The sequence below is a fragment of the Eutrigla gurnardus genome, assembly GCF_963514095.1.
Source record: "Eutrigla gurnardus genome assembly, chromosome: 8".
Taxonomy (NCBI): Eukaryota; Metazoa; Chordata; class Actinopteri; order Perciformes; family Triglidae; genus Eutrigla; species Eutrigla gurnardus.
This window is the reverse complement of record NC_139922.1, coordinates 12,083,698-12,099,049: the sequence shown is the minus strand read 5'-3', so window position 1 is coordinate 12,099,049 and position 15,352 is coordinate 12,083,698. Positions and strand designations below refer to the sequence as shown.

General features: G+C 40.5%; 1 protein-coding gene across 1 annotated transcript in view; it reads left to right on the top strand.

Moving 5' to 3' along the window:
- The first annotated feature begins 9,291 nt into the window (after positions 1 to 9,291).
- Positions 9,292 to 15,352, top strand: part of lamb2l (laminin, beta 2-like) — a 57,270-nt gene continuing 51,209 nt past the window's right edge. The window contains exon 1 of the mRNA XM_084015583.1: positions 9,292 to 9,565. The gene's annotated coding sequence lies outside the window, so the exon portion shown is untranslated. The remainder of the gene's footprint in view (positions 9,566 to 15,352) is intronic.

Genomic DNA, 15,352 nt, shown 5'->3' with positions numbered 1-15,352 from the left:
GGAGCCGTTGCAGCCCACCACTCGTTTTTTTCCAGTTCAGGTGAGTGCAGGTCCGGCAGCAGGTTTCTGCATGAGTCTCACCAGGAGTTCTGCCATCTGTCATGGATGGACAAGGGATGGTTTACCTCTATGATAAGAGGTGCAGGCGCTCTTAAGCTGCCTGCCTCCTTCTCATTTACATTTACATTTAGGTCATTTAGCAGACGCTTTTGTCCAAAGCGACTTACAATAAGTACATTTGTCAAAAGAAGGAAACAAAGAAACCACAATGTATCATTGCCGATAAAGTAAGAGCTAAAAATAGAAGTGTTAGGTCCTCATCTGAGTAACGTAGCACGTTAAGAGCAACAGTGCTATGATCAGAGTGCTATAAGTAAGTTTTTTTTGGGGGGGGGGGTTGTTAGTGGGTCATGCTATGTAGAGTCGAGGTGAAGTCTGAACAGGTGAGTCTTGAGCCTTTTTCGGAAGATGGCAAATGACTCTGCTGTCCTGACGTTGGTCGGAAGTTCGTTCCACCACTGAGGCGCCAGAACAGAGAAGAGTCTGGACTTTGCTGAGCGATATTTGTTTGATTTCAGCGATGGTGGTACCAGCCAGCCAGCTGAAGTAGAGGAGCGAAGTGCTCGCTTCGGGGCATGAGGTTTGACCAGTGTTTGAAGGTAGACGGGTGCCGTTCCATTGATGGCCCTGAAGGCCAGTGCCATTGTCTTGAATTGGATGCGTGCTGCAACAGGGAGCCAGTGGAGGTCATGGAGGAGGGGGGTCACATGGGAGAATTTGGGTAGATTGAAGATAAGGCGTGCCTCAGCGTTCTGGATACGCTGCAATGGTTTAATCACAGAGGCCGGGAGTCCGGCAAGGAGAGAGTTGCAGTAGTCAAGGCGGGAGATGACCAGTGCTTGGACCAGGAGTTGCGTTGCATCCTTTGTGAGGAAGGTCCGAATCCTGCGGATATTGTAGAGGGCAAATCTGCAGGATCGAGGCCACAGCAGTGATGTTGGGGGTGCAGGATAGTTGGTCATCGAGGATTACACCCAGGTTCCTCGCAGTTGACGACGGCAATACTGTGATGCCCTCGACAGTGACCGACAGGTCCATGCGAGGGCAGTCTTTCCCTGGGATGAAGAGGAGTTCGGTTTTATTCAGGTTAAACTTGAGGTGCAGTTGTCCAGACAGAGATGTCAGCCAGACAGTCCGAGATGTGAGTTGCAATGTGAGTGTCAGAGGTTGGGGGAAAAGAGAGGAACAGCTGGGTGTCATCTGCGTAGCGATGGTAGGAGAATCCATGCGATGTGATAACAGAACCTAGTGATCTGGTGTATAGTGAGAACAGAAGCGGTCCTAATACTGAGCCATGTGACCTGAAAGGACCCATTTGTCAGGTATGATGTGAACCAGGTTAGAGCAGAGTGGGGCGGTCGGTGGCGCAGTATTTTGTGTTTACTTGTGTTATCCTTGCCTTATATTAAATTTTGTTTGATGATCTGAAACATTGAAGTGTGACAAACATGCAAAGGAGAAGAAATCAGGAAGGGGGCAAATAATTTTTCACACCACTGTAATTCCAAAAAGGTATACAGCAGTGTCTCTGCAGTTTATGTAAAGATAAGTAAATCAGGCCTATAGCCCTTATGGTCTGTGCTCTGATTACCACTATGGTTGTCACTATGGATGGAGGTGCTGTGGCTAAACATTTCTCCTGCGGTGTATATTGGTAACACATCTTTCCATCTGATGGAAGTACCTGGTTTGAATACAGCCGGTAGATTCTGGCTTTAAGGCTTTATTTAAAAATAATTTACCATTTCATCTTTCCACCAGAGAGCTTTCCCACCAGACTACAAGTAGGAACATATCTAACCAGCCAAGGGCACACAAAAGAACAAAAAACTAAAATATCTTCCATGTAGCTCAAAAGATGTAATGTAATATGGGTCCTTACAACCCATATTACATCAATACTTTCATCCATGTCATCACATTAACATTACTGTACCTTTTGTTTTGCTGCTCTTCCTTCCTTCTTGTCCTTTGCTAGGCGCCAGAGAGTATCCATATCTTTTCTGGGGTGACATCAAACTGCACTCTTAAATGTAATACCTTTACTTACTTAAATCACAGGTATGTACTTTACTTATTTCTCACTATCCTGTTGATTTAACTCATGGAATGTGCGTAAGTACTCATTATTCCTTAAAGAGCTATAAGGTTCATCTGAGTAAACTGGACTTTCTGTTCCTGGAGTGAACGCTGAGCTCAGTAGTGCACACGTGGGGCAACAGGAGACACCATCTTTGCACTAAGCAGAAGGTTTTGAGTCTCTTGGTAAGTTAATCCACTTCACAAAGTATTTCCATTAGTCAGCCATTACTCACAATTGAGATTTGGCAGGCCATTTTTTACTGAACATAGTATTTACAAACATCTGTGGAGATAACTAAAACTCCAGGTTAATGCTACTGTTAGCTAACAGTAGCCAAGGCAGCTAACTGAAACCATGGCATGTCATTCGCATGGGAATCTATAATGTTATCTAGTACATCCATGATGAGACGCCTCATGCACACCGCACACATTCTGTGCTTTTTGTAATTTTGTCATTCTGCTTCAAATTAGCATTTTCAAATTAGGTCAATGAATTTGTGCAGAGCATGCAGGCCAGAACGACCACAGTTACCAGCTAAACAGTTCTGAGCAAGAACCTGACTCACATGTGTGTTGCTCAGAAGTGTTTAGCTGTTAACAGTGGTCATTAGAATGAGAGAAATGCCATTTGTTCTCTGCCCAAATCCATTGGCCTTAGGTGCCTTCACTGAAGTTGTTGCTGACAATTTTGTGACTTTTTTTGTGTTTGTTACAGCTTGAACACCAACAACCAACACTGATGCAGTGGACATGTACATTTTGTACATGTGAAATGTGCAAATACTTAAACATAGACCGAAACAGTGGTTACAGAACATCACCATTGCCATGTGTTCATAAAGTCCTGTAGTGCTCTTAAGGTACAAGAGCACACTCCCAGATCCATGATCATTGCTGATATCCCTGTGAACTAATCATTATTTGTTGTGCTTACTTTGCTTACTTGCTTACTCCTTAATTCTACTGAGTAAACACAACAACAACTGTTCAGTGAAGTCAGGCTAACTTGGCTTAAGTTGCTAATACTTAGAAAGATCAAGTTCAGTGTACTTGCTATTTTTAAGTTCAACATTATTTCCCTGAAAACTCCTCTGTGCTTTCACAGAGTATGCTTATGGTACAGTCAGAGTTTGAGTGGGAGATTTTATTGTGATATATTTCAAGCTATAAGTAAGGAAAGTTCAAATGTTCTTGCAAGGACAGGAAAATAAATGTTTGAAGCACAGCGACATTAATGCCTCCAAAAACAAAAGTAAATCTGATTAATTAGATAATGATGTTATTCAGAATATAATATATTTAGAAACCTTTAGTATCAAACCAAGACCCTGTGATGTACTGCTTTCATTTTTGGCACATTTCAACCATGTGTCCCTAACTTTCAAGCCAAATCTATGCCCCTGATCGACTGTGTAATTTTGTAACCTCTGGTCTATGGGAATACGCTGGCCTGAAATCTTCCATGAAGATATTATAAAACTGCATCAAAAATATGATCCCCATATCCTTACAGTATCGCTTTTTGTAATAACAATCAATATATAAATCATAAATCATAAAACTTGGAAAGCATGAACTCAAATGGGTTATAGTTAGAAAGAGATTCATTTTAAATACTGTCATTCAGAATGTGAACCCATTTCACTGTAGGCTGTAAAAACAATATACAACATAGTAAATGTGCTTTGTGATGCATGTGTTTGAGAATCTCAACGGAATTGAGCTCAGAATATAATTTAGTGTTATAGTTTGAAATGGACGACTTAAAGGAAGTGTCAAAATCAACTAATAAACGAATAGACGGGGTGATGACATTTTGACTCATTTAGCCACTTGTTGGCAACCGCCTTCATAAAAAAGTGGTATTTTTAATTATCTTCTCTTATGGGGCTGTGCTCATTAATGAAGGTCCTCTATAGATGCTTGTGAAGCTCAGAGACTTTACACACAAACATCACATTGTCCACGTTTGCCAGATGCACTGTAACACATTTTGATTAGAAGTCAGGAATACTCACTTTGACTCACTCAGTGACATCCAGGTGACGCAGGACTCGATGCAAAAAAAGGGAAAAAGATACTCCTTACAGCAGCAAGGAAAGCCAAAACTAGAAGTTGGTTTATACCCGACTCTCCTAAGCAGGTCAATGTCTTGATGTCATACAAGAAAAAAGGACAATGGAAAGATTGACTTGACTGTTTGTTTGTTTGTTCTTTTTATTTTGGTTTGCGGCGTAACACATGGAAGTGACCATATTTCGACTGTGAAGAAGTGACGGGTGGATCGAGGGACTAGAAGCGGCAGAGCAGCAACCTTACTGCATCTCTCTCCATCTGGCTTCTGGTGTGAAGCTGTTAACAAAGTCAAATTCATAATTCAACATTCACTTTACGTCTAAGTGTAAAAGCAATCTTAGTAGCTAATTGCATAGCATGGTATAGCGACCTGTCAGTCACAAGGTACACTGCTTTATGGTCTATCTGACTATAAATGGGACCAACATTTACTAAATGAACATCATGTTGTATTGAATAAGACCTGAAACTAGAGATTGAGACCATAAACTCATGTTTGCAATGTTTACTGAGATAATAACTCAAGTGAGAAGTAGGGTCGTTTCTCATAGACTTCTATACTATATTCTAATCAGACTTATTTTTGCAACCATGCAGAGAAGTCGCCCACTGATGGTCAACAGAGAGAATGCAGGGTTAATGCACTTGATTGTTTGCTTCACTTTTCAGAAGTAGAGGTTGCTGTCTGGCTTGGAGCTGCAGTGGCCCATGTCTAACCGGTCATGACACTGCATGGCGTCACCAGTCCCCTAAATAGTGTCTTCTCTTTTTACTCGCATGATCTTGTTGCAAATTCCCCAACAATTGAACCCTAGAGGAGGGGTGTGAAATGGGGGCTGGGCAGGAATGAAAAGTGCATGTGTGATTATACACTTGCAGGTCAACAAGTGGACAGAAAGAATGTTGCCTAAAAGTGTGAAGCACATGTTAATCGCAAGGAAAATATTCTTCTCTAATAGACTGATAGAATCACACTGTGATTCCAGTCTGCAAAATACAATGTGAGAATGGATTGAGTCGAGTATTCCCTTTAAATTAGCTGTATGTCGATCAGAGAGTGATTGTGGATAATTAAAGAAATAATTAAAGCAAAAATAAATAAAGCAAATACTCATAGAACTCAGCAGGTGGTGCAATTGTCTAACTTTGTGTCTAAGTAAAGAAGTGGGCTGATACGTCAGACAGCCGCAGCATCAAGATTTAATTGTTCCATCAAGCAGAAGCTTTTTGTGCATGGTCCTGTATGCTTCCTTTGGTGTTCAGATTGAATGTGACTATTCTAGCACATATGGAATTGGTTGTGCTGGAACAGGCTTTCAACCTCACTCCATGACCACCCAAAGAAAAAAAAGGGAAAAGATGTAATAAACAGCACTAGCTGTGGCGTAAGGTAGTTACAGCGCCCCCCGATGTTTGAACGACATGACTACTCTCTGGGCTTACAGAATTTTTTCACAAAAACTGAAAACCATGAATGGGTTTGCAATTTCGAGGTGGCATCATCTGTACAAAGAGACAGGTTCTTTTGAGTACAGACTCGTTTATGAGGCGGTATTATGAATGACTAACAAGAGCTCATTCTTTGCCCAAATATAGTTATGTGGCCCAATATGTCTTTATGTATGTCTCAGAACTGTCCCTGCCATTAATAATATATTTGGCATGTTACAAGAGATATTGTGCAATTAACATGAGATAGAAACTGGTCGCAACCATTCGATTTCAATTTTATCTATTTATTTTTATAACCATCATTTCACACATATTGCCATGTCAAAAAAATACATTTTAATGTTGCACAAAATATACAGTGCCCCTTGGATTACTTTTGAGACCATGTTCCACCCATAGTGAGTCCTTCACAAGACTGAATAATAACATGATTTAATGGCAACAAATGGGGAAACAACAATGGAGCTGTCTTCCTACTAGAAGGCTGACCTTGATTAGCATGCATGAATAATGCACACTTGTGGTCAGTGAATAAAGGGGCTGTACAGGCTGAGGTAATACCTGAGGTGTAATACTGAGGTACATCTCTTCAAGCATGTTGACAGCACCTCAAATCAACGTTTGGATTTGCATGAAATACTATAACAGACAGAGTCGGTAACCCTAGATCACCCCTGGTTATATTTTGATATCAAATGTGAATTTTTTTTGTGCATCTCAGTTCCTCCATATTTTTATATCAAAGTCAAATCATCTCTTCTTCCTGTAAAACAGTATTTAATGTGAGCTTACGTAAGCTAACAACCAATTTCAACCAATGATATGACATCCAGAAATCAATCGATCTGCATTTCTTTTGCGATAAGTGAGGTTTACATGAAAGCAGTGTAGAATGAAAAAGAGAGGGTAACCCTGATTTCTCAACTGTTCATTTTCGCTTTCAGAGTGTGTGTAGCAATCAAGTACAACACCTCCTCCAGATGTTTACCTGTCCAAAGAGTATAGCTCTGAACAAATTACAGCCCCCGCTTACAACCAGAATCCTCCTAAAATTCTCTGCTGTTCTGTGACAGCTTCTTCACTTCTGTTTCAACCATTTGTTTTTCAGAGTCTAGCGACACTATTTTGGTTTCTTTCTTTCGCTGAACCACTGCTGTGTTTTTGGTGATCATGCTTATACAGTACTGTACAATCTGCCTTTATTTGAATAAAACCTGCTGCAGGTTTGGACTTTCTGTTTATTTTGTGTTTTTATGTTGCAGGAGGATACTGCTGCACAGAAATGTTGATAATTATGGATTCCAGCCATTCCTGGGCTTCAACTTGCACAACCTGCAATGACTCCTGATAGTGAACTTTACAGCTCTGTCTCTCTTCCTCCCTCAACCTTCTTCAAGTCCTTCTCTGTGAAACGTCTATTTTACCAACAGTGCACTATTCTGCTCACATGCAGTCCTTTACACAAATAAACACACATGAAACTCTTGCAAAGGAGACTCTACACACGAGGCGGCTGCTGGTTGAGGACACACGATATGTATCAGTTGACTCGTCTGGCACCACATAATAAGCTCAGCGACGTAGATTGTCATCAGCTCTTGATAATACCCATGGTACAATTCCTGTCAGTAACGAGTTCTCCCAATATCATCCCCCCATGCCAATACAGGGCTGCATGCTATTTTACAATATATTCCGTACACTGACACTTTCTCATGAGAAGGAATCAAAAGACATCGGAAATTACATCAATCCATATACAGAAACAATACATTACATGGGAGCAATAACAGCAGTATAGTATGGCAGAAAAAAATTCTAGAAAAAGAAAAATGACATTAAGATACATCTGCAACCATTTTCAAGACTGCATCTCAGCAGCTCTCACATGTTGACAGCTAACGGTGCAAAACATTGACAAAGGTGCTGACAGAGTACAGTGTTAACCTGAGGGTGGGTGCTACACTTCTGCAACAACGCCCTCGTTCTTCTCTGTTGGGTCTTGAGCAATTTCTGACAGATGATGTAAAACTTTCCTCATATATCACCAGGAGAATTCAATGTAGTTATACTCTGAAACCTAAATTGTGATGTTATGTTAAGAAGAATCCAATCAAATAGTTTACTGGAAAATTCCCAAACTCATTATTTCCAAGGGTGACAACAAGCCCAATTCCTATTCAATCAATCAATCAATCTTTATTCCAGACACAGGGGCGGTCCATAGAAGATACATAAAAAAGACATACAGACATTATATAAATATAATAGGTAGTAATACATATCTAAAAAGTCATAGACAGTCCATAAAAAGTTCAGATATTCACATAAAGACTGCAACGCCAATGGTTCCACAGTGTAGAGGTAAATCTGACTGCACTCACCGCAGGATTCACTAAAGCTTCAATTATGCTATTGCTCGACATAACCTACACATACATCTGTGCATAAGATTCCTGAGTACAGCAGGACATGAGGGAACATCAACTTGCACGAAGAGATGGCTAGCACTACTCCATCTGGGCACTTTGAGTAGCAGCCTCATTCCATCATTATATGCCACATGGAGTTTATGAATGCTTTTACTCTTGTATCTCCTCCACAGATGGACATGTACATCGGGGTACAAAAAGCTTTAAAAAGTGCTACTTTCACATAGGATGAACATATGCCAAATTTTCTTATAAGCATATTTGCTTGTGCATACATCATGCGATACTGTCTATAAATGTCACGGTCATCAGAAAGATCATCTGTTATGTAATGTCCTAAATATTTAGTCTCATTGCATATGGTGAGGACCGTGCCAGACAGGAAAAAAAAAATATATATATATTATATGCATACTGATTTGAGTTTACATTTTAATTATTGTATTAAATGTTATTAATAAAATCAACCTTTCTAGCTCCTGGCAGACATCGTAATGTGATCTAGATGAGTTGCATACTATACCCTGTTTGTTGTCAGTGCAGACAAAACAGTCAGTGACAAAAATCGTTTATGACAAGGCTCCATCCTGCAAAGTTGATCTGTCAATGGCTGTTAGAGAAAGTTGTAACCAGCTTGATAGAGAATATTGTTTTTCATTAGTGCAGTCCACACCTTGAAGGAGTCAGGCCATCATAAAAGCCAGAGGAGGACCAACAAAGTACTATTGTGATTTGTCTGAACATCCTATTGGTTAAAATAACTGGATTTAATTTATTTGAACTATGTTTCACCAAGCCAGAATGTTCAGCTGTCAAACAAAAATGAGGTTTGAGTCACATCTGTGATCTAACTGGCCTAGTCATGTCTAAGTGAATATTTTGAGTTTCTCATTATTTGAGAAAGTTTCTCTTTTTCTCTTTTTTTCTATAGAATACAGTCTGTGTTTCAATCAAATTGAATGCATGCATTTCATCCTGTATGAAAGTGTTGATGCAAAATGTTTTGCTTTCTTGCCTTGAAGCGACAGGAAGCACCGTTTAGAGAGCAGACAGGCGGAATAGTTCAACCTTTTCAGGATTTATGAATCGGTGAGTAATGTTTAACTGGAGCGGTGGGCTTGGCCTGACAGGACTGGGTGGGGTCCGGCGGTGTGGATGGGACCTACCTGCTCCCGCTCGCGGTAGTCGCCTCGTGTACGCTGCCGGTGACATTTGGGGCTCCACCTCCTCCTCGCGCCCGCCTGAGGCCACTCTCTCTACGGCGGAAGACCGGACACCGACCTCAGACACGCGGAGAAGCCGCTGTGGGACGGCTTTGCGCGTGTGAGAGAGAGAGTGAGAAAGTTTGAGTGTGTTTGTGTGTGTGTGTGAGAGAGAGAGAGAGAGAGAGAGAGAGAGAGAGAGAGAGAGAGAGAGAGAGAGAGAGAGAGAGAGAGGAGTCTGATACAACCACCGAGCAGGTGAGCGCTCCATCTTCTCCTAACGTCTTTTTGCTAACGATTCTGTCGACACCTCGGTGAAACCCGGTAGTTGTACGGTAACGTTATGTTACCACGATCTTCCGTGGGTTTTTCTGAAGCCAGAATCACATGAACCTTATGACCGTATCCGGTTCCCATTGGTACCACTGTTACTTTCTCCTCGAGACGTAGAAACGCACGCTGATTTATCTTTTGAGCTGTTAGCTAGCTGTCAGGGTTAGTCGACAACTTGTTAGTGAGTACAGCAAAACAAATACATATTAAGGGAGATAGTTTTATATATACTCTATATATACTATATATATAGCACATATCTGTATATTGCATTCATTTGCTGACGGTAGAAAGAAAGTTTCCTTGTATTGAGCATCATTTTGTGCCATCATAACTTCTTTGGGAGCCAATCATTAACCAGAATACAATTTGACACCTGAACTGTCAAATTGTTGTAGTAGCCTAGTAGCCTACATGTTATAGTTGTATTTCTGTATTTGTCCTGCATCTCATGTGAAGCATCTTTGAGTATTATAAGCACTATATAAGTCTTATCAGTTATTATTATTATTATTATTATTATTATTATTATTATTAATGATAATTTGCAGTAACATATGAGGAATTGTGACATCACAGTAGTTAAACTTTTTAAATGAAAATTTTTTTTGAAGAAGAAGCTTTTGAACTCCAGTTAAGTTAACTAGTTTTGTTGAAAATCATATCTGACAGAAACAATTATTTCAGATGTTTAAACATATTTTAGACACAGTAAGACCAAATCAAAGAAAAGAGTAAGACAATCAAATAAAGATCTAGAGGTGAAGGTGGGATACTTGATAAATGTGTTTGTGTGTTGACCTTCTGTTTCTCTGACACCGGTGGGTCTGTTATGGCTGGGAGGCAGATTTCTGACACTGTTGCACACATTCCTACCAGATTAACCAGCAGCACAGATTAATGGAGTGCAGAGCTCAGATTCACCATTTGAAATCGTTTGGTTTGATATTCAATTTTTTATTTTTTATTTATTTATTTATTTTTTGCTGCAGGGGAAGAGCAGACAATATATTTGAGAAGGTAGTTCATTGTATCCTCAACATCTTTAGGGTCTTTTTTGTGAGGTGCATATCTAGAAAAGTGAAGAGCTTTGTGTTTGATTTTTGAACTATTCCAGTTTAAGATTTCTCATTATTTACCCTTGAATTCAATAATGTCATCTTTCCATTTATTTATTTTTTACATGTCACGGTATTTAGACATGTGTATGTTTGGAGGTATACATGTTCCCATGGCTCTTGTAGGCTTAGTCTAGCTTTAATCAGCTCAAGGATCTGGCCTCTCACCCTGCTGCTGAGACCAACTCTAACCTGAAGGGTTAAGAGGATCCACGAGTCACTCAGGCTGGTTAAACTGGCCATGAGAGAGGGGCACTTATAGGTGGCTGCTTTTCCTCTTTATGAATTGACCTGTAAGAGAGCACTGACATCAGGGTGGCTTGTCACCACCACCAGCAGGGCTCCAGACCAGACTAACTTTTCAACTACTTGCAAATTAACACATGATTTGGTCGCACCCTTCTTTTTTGTTACGGCATGGTATTTATCGACATACAATCAATCTTGCATGCTGAAAAATCTATTTTTTTCTTAAGGCCCCCACACACCACCCAGACGTCCAACTGCCTTATCCGACCACTCTCCGCCCACTCTGTTGCCTCTCGTCTGACCCGTTCGGCAGAAAAGTTGCGTTGTACACACCGCTTCGACGTGCTTCCGACAACACAGCAGCATGTACGTTCTGCGCTTGCGCGAGATGCAATAAGCCTCCTTAACAGCGGGTGGCGCTAGTCTCGTGCCAGTACTCCAAAACAGGAAAACAGGAAATGACGGAACGGAGTGCAGATAAAAACAATGGTCTCTCCTCCACCAGTACAATCAGCTGCTCTTCCGTCTCTTCGCTCCACGTAGCCATTGCTTCGATAAATGTGCAGAAATAACCAAAAGTGCGATGCAACGACGAAGTAAAATCTGTACTCTGCGCCATCTCTGTTTATGTGGTTTGTTGTTTACCATCGTCACTTCCGCCCCGCCCACACACCGCCATTGGATACTCTGATTCGCTAGCACACCGCCAATCAGAGTATCCAATGGCCAACAGCCCACCTCCTCAGACTTCGTATGCTCAGTCTGATCAGACAACATCCGCGCGGCTCCGAAAGCTTCCGACGCAACTGTACACACCAAACATATGTGTTCCCGACCTCGTCCGAGCCTCTCCAAACGCTTCAGACGTCCAACGGTTGGGCCGGTGTGTTCCTGCCTTTAAAGTAGTCAGCTATAGATTTTTAAAAACAGGCCGGTAACTGGATTGTTAAGTGAAATGTTTTGCGTGTTTCATCAACAGTGCGACATGCGCTTGTACGTAGGCTATTACGTAAAGTGCAGGCAGGGACATTGCCGCTAGAGAGAGAGAGACTGACTGAGCCACTGAAAAAGTATTACTTTTCTGTGTTTCCTCTAGGATTATTTCAGCAGTGAGTTAGGCCAACTCTGTCTAAATATCTTGATACTGATACTGAAATGATACTACGGCAAAAATCTTAAATGTAAGAAAAGGTAATGGAATGGAACTTAAAATGTGTTGTCTTATTAAATAAAAATGTTAAAAGTAAAAATGTATTAATAAAAAAAATATATGGTATGCCACAACTGCCGCAATGCTGTTTGTAACCAGATCACATTAAATAGCATTTTATAAAACCGTGTCTCTAAAACAGTGCTCCTCCCAATTGAAACCACTGAAGGCATGTGACTTGTCATGATGAATTAGGAATGTTTAGCAAGTTTAGTGTGCTGAAATGGACTGAAATCAATGGCCCCTTCGAAGGTAGTGGTATAAAAAAAAAAGACATGGTTGTTGGTAATGTAAGGTGTAAGCAAAACCACTGGTATGGTCCTCTTGAATGGACTGTTGACACGATAGAGGTACGTTTTGTTTGTGATGGCAGAACCAAGAATTGGTTTAATGTCCCACTGAAATTGTGTCTTTAGTGTCTGTACTGTCACGTATTCCCCAGTGAAACAGAACATTTTAGCATTATACCACGGAGTGCTGCAGGGATTAAATATATATAAATATAAGTTAGCTGAAGGCAATACCACGTTTATAATATTTAAATGTAAATACAGAAGTAAAAAGGTAACATTAGGCCAGAAACAAGCTACACCACATTCAGATAATGTCACTTCACTGTCAATTTTTGAAGCTTTTACATAAAAGCTTAAAAAATTCACAAGTTGGGTATTTACTGGCGGATTTTGTCACCAATATCACTGAAAGTAGATACCAATGAAGTTCTGGGCAGTTTAAATCTCCAGCTGTACAGCCCTCCCGTCCTGGGCCATGCTCCGTAATAATTTGTAATGCTTCCAGTCAGGATGCTTTTTATTGCTCCTCTGTAAAAGTTAACAAAAACTTGGAACAGAAATGTTACTTTCTTAAGTTTCCTTAATGAATATAGCTGTTCATCCCCTCATTAATATTATATATCACCTTCCAACTAAGCTTAATTTTGACACCTCCAAGTCAGAAGAGTAATACTCCTAACTTCCAAACCAGGGAAGGGGCACTTGTTCAGTTATTTTAGTCATCCTTCAATACCAGACTTAATTAACAGAGTTCAAAATACTTGGGTATCATGGTCCAGGGCCATAGTGCAAGTAAATTTGATCCTAACCGTTTTATTGATCCAGATACTTAATACCACCAATTCAACCTGAATTGTTCTTGTTTGTATTCTTAACTACAAAACCAATAAGACGGGCTATATAAAAAGAAAGAAATACAGCTGGTTTTGAGCTTTTTCACCAGGATAGAGATGTGATGACTATGTCAGATTGTTTGTGATGCTGATTCCCAGGAACTGTTCACCTGTTCCACCTCAATTTCATTATTGATGCAGACAGGTATGTCTTTGCTTCCTTTTTTCTAAAAATTAGCAATCAGATTCTAAGTTGTACTGATGTTGATCAATAGGTTGTTTTCTGAGCACTACTCTGCCAGAGTGTTGATTTCCTCTCTATATGAAGTTTGATCATTGTTGATAATTAGGCCAGCGATGATAGTGTCATCTGCAAACTTCATAAAAAATGTATCTTCATGTCAAGGATAGAAGTTTTTGGTGTACAGAAAGAACAGGAGGGGGCTGAGCACCCAGCCCTGGGGGGCTCCGGTGTTCAACACTAGAGTTGAGGAGGTATGGCTGCCAATCCTTACTGCCTGGGGTCTGTTTGTAAGGAAGTCTAATAACCAGTTGTAACTAGAGTGAGGAACTCAGTTTACCAACTAGTTTGACGGAAGAGAATGTGTTGAATATTGAGCTGAAATCAACTGATTTAGCTGTTATTATTTTCAAGATGTGTGAGGGTTGACTTGAGGGCACATTCCTGCACTAATTTGAAGCCTCGAGTTCCGCATTTTGGTCTTTGCCATCTTGGCTTTTTTCATCTGACGAACACAAGTAGCAGAGATCTGGCTACATCTTTTTTCTAGTATGAAGCTGTTTACAAAGTTAGTTTCCATAATTCAAGTTAAACCTTATAGCTAAGTGTTAAAGTAATGTTAGTAGCCAAATACATAAGTAGCCATGCCGCGTTAGCCACGCGTAGCAACGCCGTGGTATCACCCTAAAGCATACCCTGCTTTATGCTATATTTGACTCTGTATTGACCATAATTTACTACATGAACATGTATTAAAGCTAGCGATTGACACCATAAACTCACGTTTACAATGTTTAGTGAGATAAAAAATCAAGTGAAATTTGGGTTGGGTAGGTGGACAAATGGAGATCAGGTGTGAGTGCGTGCTTCAGTGTATAGTCTATACATCAGCATGCCTCCCCAAAGACTTCCCTCTGCCATCAGCCGCCTTGTGCTGTCTTTGATATCTGAGCCTCTGTCAGGGCCTCTGCATGCTGAGACACTCATAATCATGTCCCCTGCAAACTGACAAGATGGCCCGATTACCGCTACACTTCTTTTTCATGTCTGTCTCTTCTGCTCCTTTTTTCCCCAGCACAAAGGAATGTTTCTGGGGAATAGCCAAGCTAATTTAACGTGGACTAAACATGTCTGTAAATATTATTTTCATTATTAGGATATATAAATATATAATCTGAAAAACACCGTGAATCATGCATTCCTCCCACGTTTTAATGTCTGTTGGCTAATGTCTTGAGTTGCAATCATAGTCAATTAACTGGCAGGATGTAAATCTCTCCCTCTGTAGGTGTGTCTTCCATCTCCTCCAAACAAACATACACGCACACACATTGGGGGGATTTACACTGGAAAGGGCAAAGCCCACCACAGATTGTGTCATTAATAACAGGAAATGCAATTTCCTCATGTGTGTTACTGAAAACATCTGCCAAATATCCCGCCTATCTTTAATATCAGCAGGAAACATCTCCAAGCACTGATTGCTGACTACACAGTGACACCATCATCATCTTAAAACGTCTCACTTAGGTGTTCATGTCCAATGTGAAACCAAGTCACGTTAACTCCTTTTACCTTTCTTTGGTTACTTAAACGGAAACTGACTTCGTTCCCAAGCCCCTTGGAAGAGCACCAGGCTTTGAAAATAAATTTGACATAGTGGCCAAACAATGAAATCACGTGGCATCATTAGGCCCAAAACGACTTTTCCCCATTGTCTGGGAAAAGAGGCTTCTGTGACTGAATGAACTTCCCAATAGGAACAATT